General features: G+C 42.9%; 1 protein-coding gene and 1 pseudogene across 4 annotated transcripts in view; both read right to left on the bottom strand.

Moving 5' to 3' along the window:
* HMOX2 (heme oxygenase 2) overlaps nt 1-17,348 on the bottom strand; it is a 59,742-nt gene that overhangs the window by 30,257 nt on the left and 12,137 nt on the right. For 2 of the 4 annotated variants that reach the window (XM_053671791.1, XM_053671794.1), the window contains exon 1: nt 13,874-13,984. The exons of 1 other annotated variant lie outside the window; for it this stretch is intronic. The gene's annotated coding sequence lies outside the window, so the exon portion shown is untranslated. Of the gene's footprint in view, nt 1-13,714; nt 13,835-13,873; nt 13,985-17,348 lie in introns of those variants that run through there. One more of the 4 variants, XM_053671793.1, reaches the window with a different exon arrangement.
* On the bottom strand, nt 1,998-9,986 carry LOC119056259 (keratin, type I cytoskeletal 18-like; annotated as a pseudogene).

Here is a 17,348-nt window from a genome sequence, read left to right as displayed (position 1 = left end):
ACTGACCTTGTCACCCTCAGTTATCAGGCAAGGTCCAAAGAACTAATGGAAAAACTGAATTCAAACAGAACAAATTGAATTATACAAGACTGAATGAACTGATAGGGAGGGTTACAATTTTATGACTTTAAAAAAAATTTAATTGTTTTTCAAGTAGTTTTCTGTCTTTTACTCCCATCCCAGCCCACACCCCCCCAGTAATTTTATGACTTTTTGAAATATTGCTGATGTTTAAAATCTTTTGTTTCCCAAATATAGGAATTTTCCTTATTTACATCTCTATAAGCAGTATTGAGGTGTTTTTTCCTCTGATCCCTCCAGACTTTGGAAACTCTTAATGAGTATTCTTATTTTCATGGCAATATGTTTGTTATGATAAATTCAAAAATATGTTCCTTTGGTAACAGGACACAACTGAAAACTTTTGATGAGGCTTTGACTGGAACTGGAATGCCATATTTAAAAGACATATGCATAAACTATGAATGTCCCCAGAAGGCTCTAGGGAAATTAAGATTGACTTTGGAGTCCAAGAAAAGCCCTTTGGAAAAACAGTCTGGTATTTTACATGGTTCTTTCCAGGTAAGAGTCTTTTCAGGTAAGTAATAAAGGTTGCTTTCCTAGGAGATGGGAAAAAAAGAACCTCAAGACATTTTGGGGAACCTTGAGAACTAGAGGAATCCACTCGAATCAATAGTTTTTATAGGCAAATGCTAATAGCAACTACATGGCTTGGCTTCTTAGCCCTGAGAGGCCAATTAGAGTACAATCTAAGGAAGACTTTTATTATCTCTTACAGCACTTGTGTTCTATTAACATGTTTGTTTTCCAGATTACAGTTGATTTATCTGTGTCTCCTACTGCACAACAAACACAGAGTACTCAGCTAATTGGAGTTTGCTAAGTGACTGAATGATTTCCAGAATGCAAGGTATTCTCAAAAGGTATCCTGAAAGAGCAGATAACAAAGAAGATAGTTAAAAGTGAATCTCAGAAATAAGAAAAATGGCTGGCTAGTGAGTAAGCATTTTTTAACATATTTTTACTAAAAAATTGCTGCTGATGGGGGTTGAGAGGTGAGATTGGCTTTGGAGGGTGCCAACCATGTGATGCTTTGTGATCAAGAACTCACAAATGTTACACTGCATTAATTTTTAAAATTTAAATTATATATATTATTTATGCTATTACAGTTGTCCCCATTTCCCCTCCTTTGCCTGCTCCAGCCACATCTACCTACTACTTCAGGCAGTCCCCACACTGTTGTCCATCTCTATGTCCATGGGCCCTGCATATATGTTCTTTGGCTACTCTATTCCCTATGCTGTACTTTGATCCCCATGACTTTTCTGTAACAACCAATTTGCACTTCTTTTTTTATATTTTACTGATTATGCCATTACAGTTGTCCCATTTCCCCCTCTTCATTCCCCTCCACCCTGCGTACCCCTCCGCCATCCCCCCTTTTGTTTGTCTTTGTCACAAGTTCTTTAGCTTCTACATTTCCCATACTATTCTTGCCCTCCCCATCTACTTTCTACCTACCATCTATGCTACTTATTCTCTGTACCTTCTCCCTCCTCCTCCTCCTCCCATTCCTGTTGCTATGGGAGATCAACCTCCATGTGATCTCCATCTCTATGGCTCCACTCCTGATCTAGCTGTCCTCTTAGTTTGCTTTTGTTTTAGGAGTGGTTGTTAATAACTGTGAGTTTGCTGTCCTTTCACTGTTCATATTTTCTATCTTCTTTTTCTTAGATAAGTCCCTTTAACATTTCATATAATAAGGGCTTGGTGATGATGAACTCCTTGAACTGGACCTTATCTGAGAAGCACTTTATCTGCCCTTCCATTCTAAATGAAAGTTTTGCTGGATAGAGCAATCTTGGATGTAGGTCTTTGGATTTCATGACTTGGAATATTTCTTTCCAGCCCCTTCTTGCCTGTAAGGTCTCTTTTGAGAAATCAGCTGACAGTCCTTTTTTTTTTTTTTTTTTTTTTTTTAATCTTTCAATGAAGTTTTTATTGGCCTTCTGCTCTACCAAGAGATGCCCCACTTCTGCTGCCTTTAACACCTCAAAACTTTGGTGTGTTGACCTCAGACCCCATTCTGCTGTATACAATCCTGTGAGTCATGGTCTTTGGGATGGGTTGTAAGGAGTGGCTCTTGCCCAGGGTGTCAAGAAGATTGAAGTCCTCCCCTTCTTCCAGTAGGCTGCGGTAGGTGGCAATCTCAACCTCCAGCTTGACCTTGATGTTCAGCAGGGCCTCATACTCCTGGGCCTGGAGCTGCCCATCTGCCCGGGTCTGGGCCAGCTCTGACTCCAGGTGCAGCAGGATCCCATTGAGTTGTTCCATCTGCATGGCGTAGCACATCTCCACCTCCCTCAGGCTGTTCTCCAAACTGACTTTCAGATTCCTCACTGAGCCCAGGTCGATCTCCAACAACTGGACTGTATGTCTCAGCTCCATGAGTGTCGTCTCAGCAAGTGCCTATGTCAGCAGTCTGCAAGGTGACCACTGTGGTGCTCTCTTCAGTCTGACGGGACTAGTACTTAGCTCCTCTCAGTTCTTCTAAGCCAGCTCATCATACTGGGCCCAGATGTCTGCCATGATTTTACTGAGGTCCTGAGATTTGGGGGCATCCAACTCCACAGTCAACCCATAATTGGCAATCTGGTTTTGTGGACCATTTACTTCCTCCTCATGGTTCTTCTTCATGAAGAGCAGCTCCTCTGTGAGAGCCTTGATCTCTGCCTCCAGCTGCAACCGAGTGATACTGGCATCATGAATGACATTTCAGAGCCCATTGATGTCATTCTCCACAGACTGGCATATGGCCAGCTCCGTCTCATACTTGACTCTGAAGTCATCAGCAGCAAGATGAGCATTGTCAATCTGCAGAATGATGCAGGCATTGTCCACAGAATTTGCAAAGATCTAAGCCCTCAGGTCCTTGATGGTCTTGAAATAATGCCCCAAGTCTCTGACCTGGGGTCCCTTCTTCTCTAAGTGTTCCCATATTTTGATCTTCAGTCTCCAATTATCAGCCTTCAAGCTTCTCACCCTCTCCAGGTAGTAGGCCAGGTGGTTATTCAGGCATCTCATAGTCTCCTTCTCACTCTGAATGCCCCCTATGCCCACCAGACCCCTGGCCATTTCCAAGCCAGGCTCCTGGATCCTCAGCTGCCCTGCAAAGTGGTGGAGCAGGACACTGAGATCTGGGAGCCTGAGCCCCTGGTGCCTGCATAGACGCTGGCCACACTGCTGGCCAGCTGGACCCGGTAGCTGGGCAACTGCACAGAGCCCCAGGGCCCAGTAGCTTGTGGAGAAGCTGGAACATGTGCTAAAGCTCATGTTGTTCAGGCAGAAAGGCGAGAAGCCCGAACTCAGGTTGAAGCTACCCTAATTTGCATTTCTTAATCCCTACACCCTTTTGCCCATACCCTAGGTCCCCCTCTGATCTTGCAACCATCAAAACATTCTATCTGTGATTCTGTTTCTGTTCTGCTTAACTCTTTTGATTTTTAGATTCAATTATTTTTTTAAAGATTTTATTTATTTATATTTAGAGAGAAAAGAAGGGCAGGAGAGAGAGAAACAGCTACGTGAGACTGCCTCTTGTGCACCCCCTACTGGGGACCTGTCCCACAACCCAGGAATGTGCCCTGACTGGGAATCGAACCAGCAACCCTTTGGTTCGCAGATTGGCATTCAACCCACTGAGCCACACCAGCCAAAGGTAGATTTCATTATTAACAGATAAGTATTTATTACCATTCTATTGTTCATGTTTTTGATCTTCTTTAAAATCTGGACATATGCTGTTTGTTTCCATGTACAGGTAGAACTACTAAAACTCCCTGGCTTGGTAGAGTAGCCTAATATAGTAAGTGTCCCATAGGGTCCAATCACACAGCCTCCCCAAATACCCAAGCTGGGCACTTCAGGTAGGCCCACTGTGTGGACTGTGTACACCCCCCTCCTGCAGCTGAGCCTTCATTGCTATTGGCAGGTTGCTGGGAGTGATTTACTCAGGACAATCAGCTGCAAGGACTGGCAGTGACCACTGATCACCAACCTCTGACCACCGTAGAGAATCAACTCTGCAAGGGCCCACTCTATAGAGCAGGACTTACTTCGGCAAGGCACTGGTGCCCACTGAGTCCACACTTGGAGTGCGTCAGTTGTGGAGGTGGTTGGGTGGCAGTGCTCTAATGTAGTCTGTAGAGGTCCACTGGGTACAAAGGCTCTGGGGCCTACCAGGAAGTACAGGCCAAGGTCAGCCACCACCTGTGTTCTGTCCAGGGCCACCCAAATAAGATACAAAGCAATCTGCAGTTGGCTGCTACTTGTGCTGGGCTTAGAGGTGCCCAAGCAAGTCTAAGCTGTGAACCAAGGACAGCTGCTTTGCCACTTGTGCTGGGCCTAGGGCTACTTAGTGATAGGCATGAAGCACACTGAGGCCAGATGCTATTTGTTTGAGAGAATTTAGGGAAATCTGAACCATGAGCCAAGACAAGCCATTTGTATAAAAAAGCAACTGGAAACAACTTGGGTTAGGCAAAGTTGGGTGGGGTGAAGCCTCAGGGAATCACCAGGGTGGGGCAAATATTGTTAGCCAGGGTGATGGAGTCTCTGATATGGCACCCACCTGCTGGCTTTATGGCTCTGTGTAGGGAAGGCTCAGAAAAGGAACAATGCCCTCTGCCAGCACTTCTGTCTGGGAAAAAGTTGCTCTGATGCCACACAATTCAGTTCCTCCCTATATTTCTTCAATGCCTTTCAAGCTGCTGTTCCTGTGCTGGAGCTCAGAGGGACTGAATCCAAGTAAGTCTGTGTATGAGCCCTTTAAGAGAAACTGCCTGAGACTCTAGCAATTTGTCTTCCACAGCCTCAATTCCTGTTCGTTTTTAAAGCCAGAAGTTATGGAAATTTATCTTCCTGACACTGGAACTCTGGGCTGTGAGGCCTGGTGTGGAGCTGGGACTCCTCACCCCCAAGATATCCTTCTTTATTTTTATCTTCCACATGTGGGTGTGGGACCAGCCTGTTCCGTGTCTCTGCCCCTCCTACCAGTTATGACATAGTTTCTTCTTTAATTCTGCAGTTGTAAGACTTCCATTCAGCTCAATTTCTGATGGTTCTGAATGATGTCTGTTACTGTAGTTTAGTTGTAATTTTGATGTGGCTGAGTGTGGAGGAAAGCTATGTTTACCTATGCTGCCATCTTGCATTGCACTGGTTTTTAAATTGGCTTCCTTACATTCCACAGGTAACACACCATTTAGATTTTATTTTAAGGACTTTGAAAGCCTGATTAGGAGCAGAACATTCTTACTTCCTTGCCCTCCCCTATTTTTTAAGAAATGGATAGGCAAAATTTAACATCAAACTAACAAATGCTTGACTGCACTCCTTCACCCCATAAATGCACAGGCCACCTGATACTTCCTGATGTCTGCCTCTGAGAAACCTTTTCCCCCAGTTGGCTTTATAGAAGGGATTAACAGCAGTGTTCCCCTCTTGTTTGTTACTACCCTAGGGAAGGGGTCTACCTGAAGAAGGCATAGCTGTACAATCTTCTAAAAAGTCCACATCCTGTCTCTAAGCACATTTTGGAGGAAATACAAGGCATTAAATTATCATTAATCACATGATGGAGATTGTGATTTGGAGGCAGATTCTCATCTGCCTTCAAATACTACATAGAGCCCTCTCCCAACCCACACTCCATTTTGCTTACTGATTCATACAGTGATCACAATTTACTGAAAAGAAAAAAAACAGCAGTTTAACACTGTAAAATGAAGTAACTGCCATTACTTGGGGCAGCCCCCACAAACTACATGTATTAAAGATACATGAAGCAGGTGCTTATAATTCCCAAGAGGTCCACAGAAGTGACCAACATCATTGTCTCTATTATTCACTATTGAGAAGAAATTCAAATAGCACAAAACATCCACTGTTAACTATGGTCATAATTAAGCAGGAATGAATAAGTAACTTTAGGAAAAAAGAAGATAAACCAGATGGGAAGGGGAACAGCTGAACAGCTTATAGGCCAATCATGTGCTCCATCCAGGGCTCTGAGAGGTATGTTCAACAAAACCCTACACAGAAGTCCAACACAGAAGGCAAATGCAGTGAGTGGAATGTCCACAGTTAAACTAGTAGGGGAGGGCTGGGGACTCAGGAGGTCAGCTCCTGTAGCACCCTTATGAACTCTGAGCTCAGCCTACCTAGTTCAATGGCTGTGGTCTAGGGGGAAGCTAAGACACTAGCTTTGAAAAAGACAGCTTCCATTCCCTGCTGCATAGCTCTAGGTGACCAGAGCTTTAGGACAGTCTCTTAGGCATCTATGTGTAAACAACAGAGGGAAGCTGGTCCTGGAATTAGCCACTGTTCCCAGAACTGCCCAGGGTTTTCTGGTTGCCAGGCCAGGGCTCCATATATTCTTTATTTCCAAGAGAATAAAGAGAAAAGAATACATTTCCAGGTATTCTTTATTCACACCTTATTTCCAATATTCCAGCAGCTTCTTGAAACACATCCTGACCTTCCAAAACGCCTGTGGTTTCTGTGTCTTCAACTCACTCCATCCATAACACTCCTACTTCACTCTAACTCTGTATCAGCCACAACTGACAGTAAGGTCTCTGAGTACATACCCAGAGCCTCACCCACACTAGTCAGTGAGGGTGTTTAGTTGCCCTGTTCCTGGGAACCAGATTGGAACACCATGTGCGTGTGGGAACATGCTGTCCCCTGCACAAGGACTTGTGCATATCCCATGACAGTTGGCTTTCAGTGAAAGACTGTTCACAAAAGAATCCTAGCGTTTCTGTCTCTTATCTTCCACCCAAATACCTCCTCATCTGAAAACACAAATTCAGAGTAGTGTATTTCTGGAGATGGGTAGGAAGGGTATTTGCCAGAATAGAATAATCATTAACCTTTTTTGGTTGCAGATTCCTTTGAGAATCAAATGAAGGCTTTAGACTCTTGCCCCAGGACAATCACATATTTTAAAATTTTGCCTGTGCAATTCCAGAGCAACCACAGGCCCCTACAATTCACCCATGGACCCATAATTAAGGTTAAAAATCCTAGTTTTTAAAAAGTCCCTTTATGAGAGACACTCTCTTTCCGGGTAATATGTTTTCAGTGAGACCCCTGAGTGCCTTCTAAAAAGAGGTATCCCATTTCTTCGGTCTCCTTCCTTCTTTCTCTTCCTATTCTTTCACCGAACCCCAGCAGGTTCGGTTCAAGTTCTGTCTTTTCCGTTTCTCAGCTCTTTACTTTTCTGACCCCCCAGAATACTGAGCATCAAAACAACAATCATAAACTTTCCAAAGTATTTTACTGTTTCGTGTCCCCAAGGCAACTGCCAACTCCTAGTGAACAAGGACTGTGCTGGGTTTGTTGTTTTTTCACACCCCCTTAGTGCCAACACGCTGCACACCACAGAGGCAATACATGCTTGCCGAAGGGGCAGATATCACTGCATCTTTGTCCCTCAAAGGGACAAAGTAGGCATTTGCACTTAAAAATTAACTTCTTTAAAATCTGGACATATGCTCTAGAAAAGCCAAATTACAAAGGGCAAAAAAAACAACAACGTGCAATAGCCAGTCACTCCACTTTTGACTTACAAACACAAAAAAGTCTTACAAAGCAGGACAAACATGACATTAAACACTGGAAATTTTGCCAAAGTTAACAGAAAGCCAAGTGAGTGGTAGAGGAATGGCATGTTTTAAGTTATTTTCTAATTACTAAGCAAAAAAGAAGGCCTGACTCTCCCTTGCCTTCCTATAGGGAAAAAAACCCAAAGGAGTGGAGGGTTTAACACTATCTCACTACATCTGCTTTTCTCATCTGCCTTCAAATACTACTTCGAGCCCTCTCCCAACCTACACTCCATTTTGCTTACTGATTCCTTCCTTCCACCTGCCTGTCCTTGAAATAGTTCTAAGTGATAACAGTTCCTCTGCAGCAGTACTGGTCTTGCCAGAGGAACAGCAGATCCAGTATCTAGAGAAGGGCAGGCTACATTTGGGCATGTGACACATTATCGTCAACAAACATTTATATTGTTCATGTGCTCTGTCACTACAAAGAGGCCTAAGACCTTGTAGCTTTGAGTAGCTTTCAAAGAGAGAGAGGGGGGAGAGAGAGAACACAAGGTGTACCACCGCAGAAATACTAATTGTGCAATGCCGACAACAGTGCTAAAGACACAGCCTTATGTTCTAGATTTACCAGGACAGTTCTGGTTTAAATATCTCATCCCAGTAACCAATTCCTTCAGTACACCTATGTGCTCAAACTCTGGGTCTCAGTGCTTCACACAAAAAATATGATTACTACAGTGACTAATGAGACAGGACAGCTAACTAGGTTAGAGGAAAGCATGACTGCAGATTGTTTAATCATACTAGCACCTTCCCACAGCCCTCAAATAACTGTAGGATTGAATATTAGACGATAAAACTTGAGTTTTCTGAGACAGAGAAAGCTCATCAGGAGAAAGGCAGGAAGCTAGGAGTATTTAAAAAAAAAGGCAGGCAAAGTGCAAGACACCTGTCTCTGTTAGGCCACTCTTCCCAACACCTTTTTAAAGTTATTGAGAATTGTAACAATAATTAAGTCTATGATACTCTTGGGAAGGAAACAAATCTATTCATGTGAAGAAAATTAATTTTTCCCCCTAAGCAGAAGGAAGAAAATATCCACTAGCTTGGCCTCTTGCACACCACCTGACAGCAACTATTGCCATGCAACAATCACCCATTTCTTTCCTCTTCTGCTGTCCCCTTCCTTGTGTATCCCACTCACTTCTCTACCCTCCTGCCAGTCCATTCCCTCTTCTACACAGCCTTTACTTTAGACAATTGGGCCCCAAACAAGAACCACACAGGACATTAAAAACATATCCCTGGGCCAAATTTTACCAAAATAAAAAGATTTGGAGACCCATTTTAGATCAATAAGCAGCATTTAAGGCACCAAAGATTTTAAGACTCATCAAGTACTAACCTCATTTTTCAGATACAAAAACTGCAGCTCAGAAGGTTTAAATGTTTTCTCATGATCAACTATACCACCAAAACTTCCTTTTTTGGGAGAAACAAACCATTTACTTTTCATTCTAATATAAATGAATATGTATGTATTTGGATATATATACATGTTGGGAACCACCCTGCTTAGTTTCAGAAGCTGTAATCTGCCATGGCTAAGGATAAGTGACAGACCTTGGGACCCTAAGCCACTAAGGAGACAAAGCTTATCTCCCTGGCAGGGGCATCGCCTCTGCCACCTTTACTTCACTCTGCTTGGCCCCAAGTAGATGACTAGTTAGCCAATAATGGGTAAGATTTCTCAAAGGAGGGATGACCTAAGACAGGCACAATTATAAAGGGGCCCTCAGGGAAGGACTTGGGGGCTACAGAAAAAAAGGGGTGATGAACCCTTACCCCTCAGCTTTAACACAGCCTGAGTCCTCATTCTGTCTGTGAGAAGTCTCCTAATCTCTTGGCTGCCTTACTTCCCCTGCCTGACTTAAGCCTGAAACAATGCTGGAGGTGGGTTCAGGCCTGTGCTGGAAAGGGCAGGTTCCCTGAGGCAATCAGCCCTAGGAAAGAATATATAAAGTCCTGTGAAACCTGCTTTGCTAAGATTGTCCTCAATTTTCTGATAAGGGGCCAAGCATGAAATGAGTGTGTTTCCCAAAGTTTTATAGCCCTTTAGCTAACAGACCTTGACTCAGAATAAGCCCTCAAAGTTCTTTGTATGTTATCTATTGTTTTATCCTTACTGCGTAACAATGATTGATGAGCTTTACCTGTATTCCTGTGCAAACTGAACCCAATAAAAGCCCATTGGGGAAAAGGCTCTTGGTCCTTCTCCTTTGAGAGAACAGCCACCTTTCTTGGTAGACTTATTCTCATTCACGGCAGATGGGGGGGGGTGGGGCAATAGGGATGCAGGGGGGCTCTGCACATATACATACATATGAAACAAAACTACCCAGTGTTGAATAGCTGTTTGAATAAAAATGTTTATAAATTCATTAGTTAAAATGGTTATAAGTTGAATTAACTGATTCAATCATTTTGAAATACAAACCAAAAGGCAGTGTATTTATAGACTTAACACAGGTTCAAATACTCAAGCATATACTTGAAAAATGAACACTCCTCAGCACCACATCATTGAGCAGTAAGAATACAATTCTTACTGCATAAACAGACTAAACAGTCCTTGGATTACTATTAAAATACTTGCTTAAAAGAAATATAGGGTGGGGCAAAAGTAGGTTTACAGCTGTTCATATGAAAAAATGATACAATAAATAATACAAGAATAAACTGTGTTTCATGTACTCATGACTATAAAACTACTTTTACCTCACCCTATACATCATATAAAAAAATGCGTCGTTGCTAAAATTACATCAAACATTAAAGCCTGCCCTGGCTGGTGTAGCTCAGTGGATTGAGCGTGGGCCTGCAAACCAAAGGATCGAAGTTCGATTCTCAGTCAGGGCACATGCCTGGGTTGCAGGCCAGTTCCCAGCAGGGGACTCACGAGAGGCAACCACACATTGATAGTTCTCTCCCTCTCTCCCCTTCTCTTCTCCTCTCTCTACAAATGAATAAATAAAATTTAAAAAAACATTAAAACCTATTCACTGCTAAGAGCCTCATAAGTTTAACTGGTGTTTTGAAATGTCTAGTTAAGGGCTTAGAATAATGTAAAGTCTTGAATATAGATGTGGTTGATATGACAGCCCACAGAGTTCCTGGCTCCATTTCAGTTGGCCATGATTGCAATTTAGATGCAATCCTCTGATGGACTCTTGGTAAATGGCTTCCCTCTATAATATCTATACAACTTTAAATTATCTATAGTTAATTCCATTAACCATTGTTATTTTTTATTTTTTTAATTAGTTTTTAGACAGAAGAGAAGGGGAGGGAAGCAAAGAGGGAGGGGAGTGGAGAGAGAGACAGAGAGACAGAAACATCAATATGCTCCAATTACGTATGCATTCACTGGTTGAAGTTGTACATGCCCTGACTGGGGATGGGGATTGAACATGCAACCTTGGCATATGGAGCTGATGCTCCAAACGATCTGCCCAGCCAGGGCAACCACTGTTATTCTTAAATGGAAAGACATTGGTCATTCAAAAAGGATTTCTTGCAAAATATATAAATAAATGTAACTGCATATTCTTTAATATATGTGACTATATCAGACTGTCATGGGCTACTATATTTCAATACTATGTCAAATGTATTAAAAATTTAAAAAGAAAATTTCTGAGATTCAGCTGCCTTCATTAGTTGGCTTTAAAATGTGTAATACATGGGAGACAACATCTAATAAATGGAGTTGATGTGGAAAAGAAACCCATACAGTGAATATTAGAGCACCTGAGTGGTCATGAGAATGAGTTATTTTCCAATATATATACTAAGAGAGACACCAATCAACCTTGGTATTAGCAGTTATACTAACTGTTCCAATAATGGCAATGCAAAAATATTCTGAGAAATTGTTCAGACTGCGACAAGAAAGAGATTTTCGCTAGTGCTTTTGCATAAACAAACCTAACAGATATAATAAACTAAAAGCAGGTAATATTCACTGTGTTGAACACAAAAGATGTAATCCAGATGTTAATTCTCCCAATGACCACTATCAGAAAAACAGATTGCATTAAATCAGCGATTTCCAACCTTTTTTTTATCTCATGGCACACATAAACTAATTACTAAAATTCTTCAGCACACCAAAAAATATATTCTATTTTTTGCTGACCAAAAATACGTATAATTTTTATTCATTCACACCAGACAGTTATTGTTGTATTGGCTGTTGTCATTTTTCATTTGACAATCTAAGAGAAAAGAGGTCAGTGTCCCTGACTAAACAGTCAAGTACTGTATGTTTTAAAAATTCTTGTGTCACACCAGTTGAAAATTGCAGCATTAAATGTCTACTGATAATTTTTGGGTCAGTTATGGACAATAATGTACCTGGAAGTAATTTATAATTTTTCATTTCTTTTCTGTCCAAGGTGTTCCAAGCTAAATTTTAAAGTTTTACACTAAAATATACAATTCTGATTATCAAAAATATTTTCCTCCTAGGGGAGTGATATTACAGTTTTTGGTGCAATATTGATCACAGCCAAACTGAACTCTGAAATCCAGAGTCAGCTTTTAAAAGAAAACTAAAAACAAAATTAAGGTAGCCCAAAGGTCCCAGCTGTCTAGTTTTGCTTTTCCACCATCTTGATAAGGGGTGAGCTAAACACAATAATTATACTTTACTTCCTGTAACTCCTCTTTTCATTGGCATTGGCATTTCTAGAGCTCATACTCCTGACTTGAGGACTCACAGCATCTCACTTTATTGGCCCAAGCAACGGAAAAAAGCAAGTAAGACAATGGGGAAATCACAGTGGTCACTCGTGAGTGTGTGTTTCCAATACCCCTCAAATTCCCACATCCTCACCAGTGTTCTGGCTTAGGCACTGTACTTGAAACCTTTTTTCCAACTTCACCAAGTAAACTTGTAAATGGCCAACTGAACTGTGAGTTTCTGGTAAGACTGTGTTGTTTTGTTGTGATATTTCTTTTAAAAAAAAGAATAAAGCACAGATTTACTAATATGTATTCCCTATCCCCCTCCTCCCAGAAGAAAAACTAAAATTTTTAATATGAGAGCTGATATTTAAATATAAACACACTGGTTAACACCATACCAGAAATTCAATATACAAAACCAGTAAGTTTCCGTTTCCTTCCACTTGGGAGGTCAGTTTTAGGGGGTGGGGAAGACAATTTAAATAACAATCCACTTCCAATCTCTACAACTCTTTTTTAGGAAAGACCATGGGATCTGAATACAGTGACCGTGTTCCACCTTCTTGGCTGTGCGATGTAGGTCAGTTCACTTAACCCGAGTCCCATAACCACCCCATTTACAAGTGGGAGAATTAACCCACAGGGTTCTGGAAGTGGCTGAGAATCAGAGGCTTCCTAAACTATATACCATGTTTATTTTCTGGTTCACAGAATCATAACATAACAATAATGGATAACAGCCACAGGCCACAACAACCGGTTCATTAGACAAATTTAAATGTCATGACAGGCCTTGTGTGGAGATTGTGCAAGGCGGTCCTGGCAGGTCTTATAATACATGTAGAGAACCGTGCCTATGAGGTGATAGGTAAGCTCCTCACCCAAACCGGCTGCCCCTGGCGTTGATCCCTCCCAATGTGGCGCTCTCCACGGTGGGGGCCGCGGGTCACTCATGAAGTCACAACGCTCACTCAAAGGGCCCTTAGGACTAAGATGAGTCGGATGGAGGAAGGGCAGAGCCACGGCCCGAGACATGCAGCCAAGCCAGGCACCCATCTCCGACTCTGAGGCAGGTCTGGGTCCTCGCGGCCCCAGGTGGCCTGACTTGCCGGCTAGGAAGTCAGTAGCTGCAACGTCTGCCGGAAATGCCAAATCCACGGGCTGCGACCCCCGGGACACCTCACGCACTGGCACTCGGCACTCATGACGCCAGAAAGGAGCATCCAACGGAGGCCAGCGCAAACTGGCCATTCAGGCTTCCCCAGCCCTTGGAAACATCGTCCATGAAGCAGAGTTCCCCCACACCCAAACACTTCCCCGCTCACCCCGCTTCCGCCGCCCTCGCCCTGGCCGCTGGGCCTCCCTCAGGCGGGTACTGAGGACGCAGAGAGCCACGACCGGCGGAACCCAGCTCCCAAAGACAGGGGCTGGTGGAGGCCCACAGAGGAGATCGAAGGAAGCCCGGAAGGACGCGGGCCACTCACCAGCCACCGATCCTTTCGGCCCTCCGGTCTGTGACCACTACCGCGCGTCGGTCAGGAAAACCCTCAGAAGTTGCTACCACCCCAGTCTAGTGGGCGGGTGTGAGGGCAGCTCGAGGTGCGCACGCAGCGGGAGGCGGGGCCTGCAAAGGGCACGCCTCTGCGGCGGGCAAGTGGCTACTCTGTTGGTACCAGGGTCTGCCCCAGAGCTCAGGTGCTTCGGAGTTAACCAGTAAGAGAAGGCGTTTATGAGGCTTCTAGGCGCTTTTCTTAACCGATGTTACCACCTCTTCAGGCCCATCGCTCTGGGCTCCAGCTGTATTTTCTGTTCCAGCCATAGTGGCTTCCAGTCATTTCCTTACCCATTTTACTGGGTGCAGATTAAATGACTGTCTTGTAATGTCCACTGTCGGCAAAAGTGTGGGAAGTTTACAGTGTTTGTTAGAGTTATTAGGTGTCCACGAAAGAAATTCCAAACCTAAGGAAAGTTTAAAGAGTTTATTAGAGCCACGTATTCTGGGCTAGTCCCAGAAGCAAAAGTCCGAAGGATGGAGATAATGCTCAGGGAAATAGCAATTTTGCAGTTTATTTTATTTCATGTAAGAAAGGTTACACGAAATCCATTGGTAGAAGATTAAAGAGGTGGAGGAAGGTAAAGTGGGAAAATCTCTAGGGTTGAGTAGAAAGTAAAATGGAGAGATACATTTTTTTTACATAAGTGAGTGAAGGATAGTAAACATTTAACATAGTTTACAGAGGTACACAGGTGAAAGATAATAATGAGGACTGTTGGGGTTGTTTCCCACCCCCCACTGCCACCAGACCGGGATATTTATCTTTGGCAGTCTGGAGAAGAAATGACTCTAATATTTTAAATACATTATTCTAGATGCACATAAACAATGGACAGGGCTTGTTCAAGGAAGAGGTAATCTATCATATGGGCCTTAGGACAGGACTTCCCAGCATAACCTGCTCAGTTAGGAATGCTTTGATAATCAAAATATCCTGTGTGTTTACTTTCAGTCAGTGAGTTTGTCAGGCTTGCTAAGATAGCCCGTTTTTTTTGTTCACATGGGGAAGGAGGGAAAATTTGGCAAGATCTGTTAAAATTTAGAATGGGCATTCTCTCTGACCCAGCAATTCTGGGTCGGAACACTTGTATTACCAAACTCAAAGGATTCACTGCTTGGGGTGCTCTATTCAAAAATGAGAAAGAAAAGATCATTGGTTTGATTCCCAATCAGGGCACATGCCTGGGTTGCCAGCCAGGTCCCCAGTAGGGGGTGCACAAGAGGCAACCACACATTGATGTTTCTCTCTCCTTCCTTTCTCTCAAAAAATAAATACATAAAATCTTTTTAAAAATGAGATGTGGTTGTTGCAAGTTTTATTTACTTGCAGCAAATAGGGAGACAGGAAATTTGTCACTGACAAAGGGGTTCTTGCCACCCTCACCACTGAGATAGAAATCAGTAGAGGAGATGAAACATTTAAAATTAGAGGTTTTTTGAAATCAAGGTGCAGGAAAAGGAGAAAGGAAGAGAGCTTGATGCAACTCTTCCGGAGATAGCTTAGCTCCGGAACTGCTGCTAGGGGTCTGGCTTATATAGGGCTGGTTCATCATGCAGGTGCAGAGTAGATTTCTTTATTTCTCAGGTTCCAGCAGCTGGCATCTGTCTGGGCAAAGAAGAACTCTGCTTTCCAGGTGCTCAGAGCACAGCTCTTTAGAGAGTGCCTGAAGGAAAACTTTAAACTTATCTACGAGAGCCTTTAAAAAATAACTGAAGAGCATTCCTATCTATTTAAAAATTTCTGCCCCAGGGAAGGAAGACTACACACACACACACACACACACACACACACACACGCACTATTTGATTAATTACATATTGATTTCTTCTCTGCAGTTAGCTACGTTCATCTGGTTGAGTTCCTTTCAACTCATCCTGTTTACTACTGCATCTACAAAATGCTATGCTAAGCTTTAACATTTATCAATAAATAATATTTAGGATTTCCCAGATCTTGAGACCCTCGTCCTATCTAACATTTGCAAGGACCCAAAAGGACACAAACAAAGAAGGTCATTGCAACACATACCATGGTACTCCATTTTGGTGAAAACTTTGAAACAACCTTTAGGTCCATCAGAATAAGATGGGGTAGGGTTTGACAAGGGCACATAAATTCAATAGAGTTGAAGACAACCAAAAGAAGGACAACAAATTTAAAAACAAAAAGCAACAAGAACCGACAGAAATTTTAATTGTGTGGAAGTTGGATAACCAAGGACTTCAAGAAGAAACATTCATCCAGACCAGTAGAAGGGGTGGAGACATGCAGCTGGGGTGGAGTGGACATGTGCTGGCAAGGCGTTGGCTGGTGAAGCAGGCAGCCCCGCATTTGCATGCAAATAAACCAGGAGGAACAACCGGGGAGCGAGACAGACCAGGCAACTCAGGGTTCCAGTGCAGGAAAATAATGCCTCAAAACCTATGACTGAAAAAACTTGTGAGAGTTGAGCTGGCAGGAGAAACTCCCAGCCTCACAGGAGAGTTCACTGGAGGTACCCACAGGGTCCTAGAACGTACACATGCCCACCTACCCAGGAATAAGCACCAGACTGGCCCACTTTGCTTGTGGGCAGCAGCGGAGGTGACTGAAAGCTGGCAGAGAGCTCAACAAGCAGCGCTGTTCTCTCTTGGACTGTCCCCCACATATAGCGCCAAAAGGCAGCAAGGTGGGTTGCCCCACCCTGGTGAATACCTAAGGCTCCACCCCTTGCTACTTAACCAGCATCTCGGAGACAAAAAAAAAAAGGTCCAAATGAAAAAACACATCAAAACTCCAGAAAAAATACAACTAAGCAACAAAGAGATAGCCAACCTATCATAGCTTGAAAGACTGGTAATCAGGATGCTCACAGAATTGGCTGACTGTGGTCGCAAAATAGAGGAATAAGCAGAGGCTATGAAAAGTGAAATAAAGAAAAATATACAGGGAATCAACAGTGATGGGAAGGAAACCAGGACACATATTAATGGTTTGAACCAGAAAGAAGAAATAAACAGTCAACCAGAACAGAATGAAGAAACAAGAATTCAAAAAAATGAGAGGCTTAGGAACCTCTGGGACAACTTTAAACATTCCAAAGTCTGAATCATAGGGGTGCCAGAAGGAGAAGATAAAGAGCAAGAAATTGAAAATTTATTTGAAAAACAATGAAGGAGAACTTTCCCAATCTGGCAAAGGAGATAGACTTCCAGAAAGTTCAGGAGGCTCACAGAGTCCCAAAGAAGTTGGACCCAAGGAGGAACACACCAAGGCACATCATAATTACATTACTCAATATTAAAGATAAGGAATCTTAAAAGCAAGAGAAAAGCAGTTACCTACAAAGGAATTCCCATAAGACTGTCAGCTGATTTCTCAAGAGAAACCTTGAAGGCAACGAGGGGCTGGAAAGAAGTATTCA

This window comes from Artibeus jamaicensis, unplaced genomic scaffold, assembly GCF_021234435.1.
Source record: "Artibeus jamaicensis isolate MK-2021 breed Jamaican fruit bat unplaced genomic scaffold, CSHL_Jam_final contig_700, whole genome shotgun sequence".
Taxonomy (NCBI): Eukaryota; Metazoa; Chordata; class Mammalia; order Chiroptera; family Phyllostomidae; genus Artibeus; species Artibeus jamaicensis.
The sequence above is the reverse complement of the archived record's forward strand: the minus strand, read 5'-3'. Positions and strand labels throughout refer to the sequence as shown.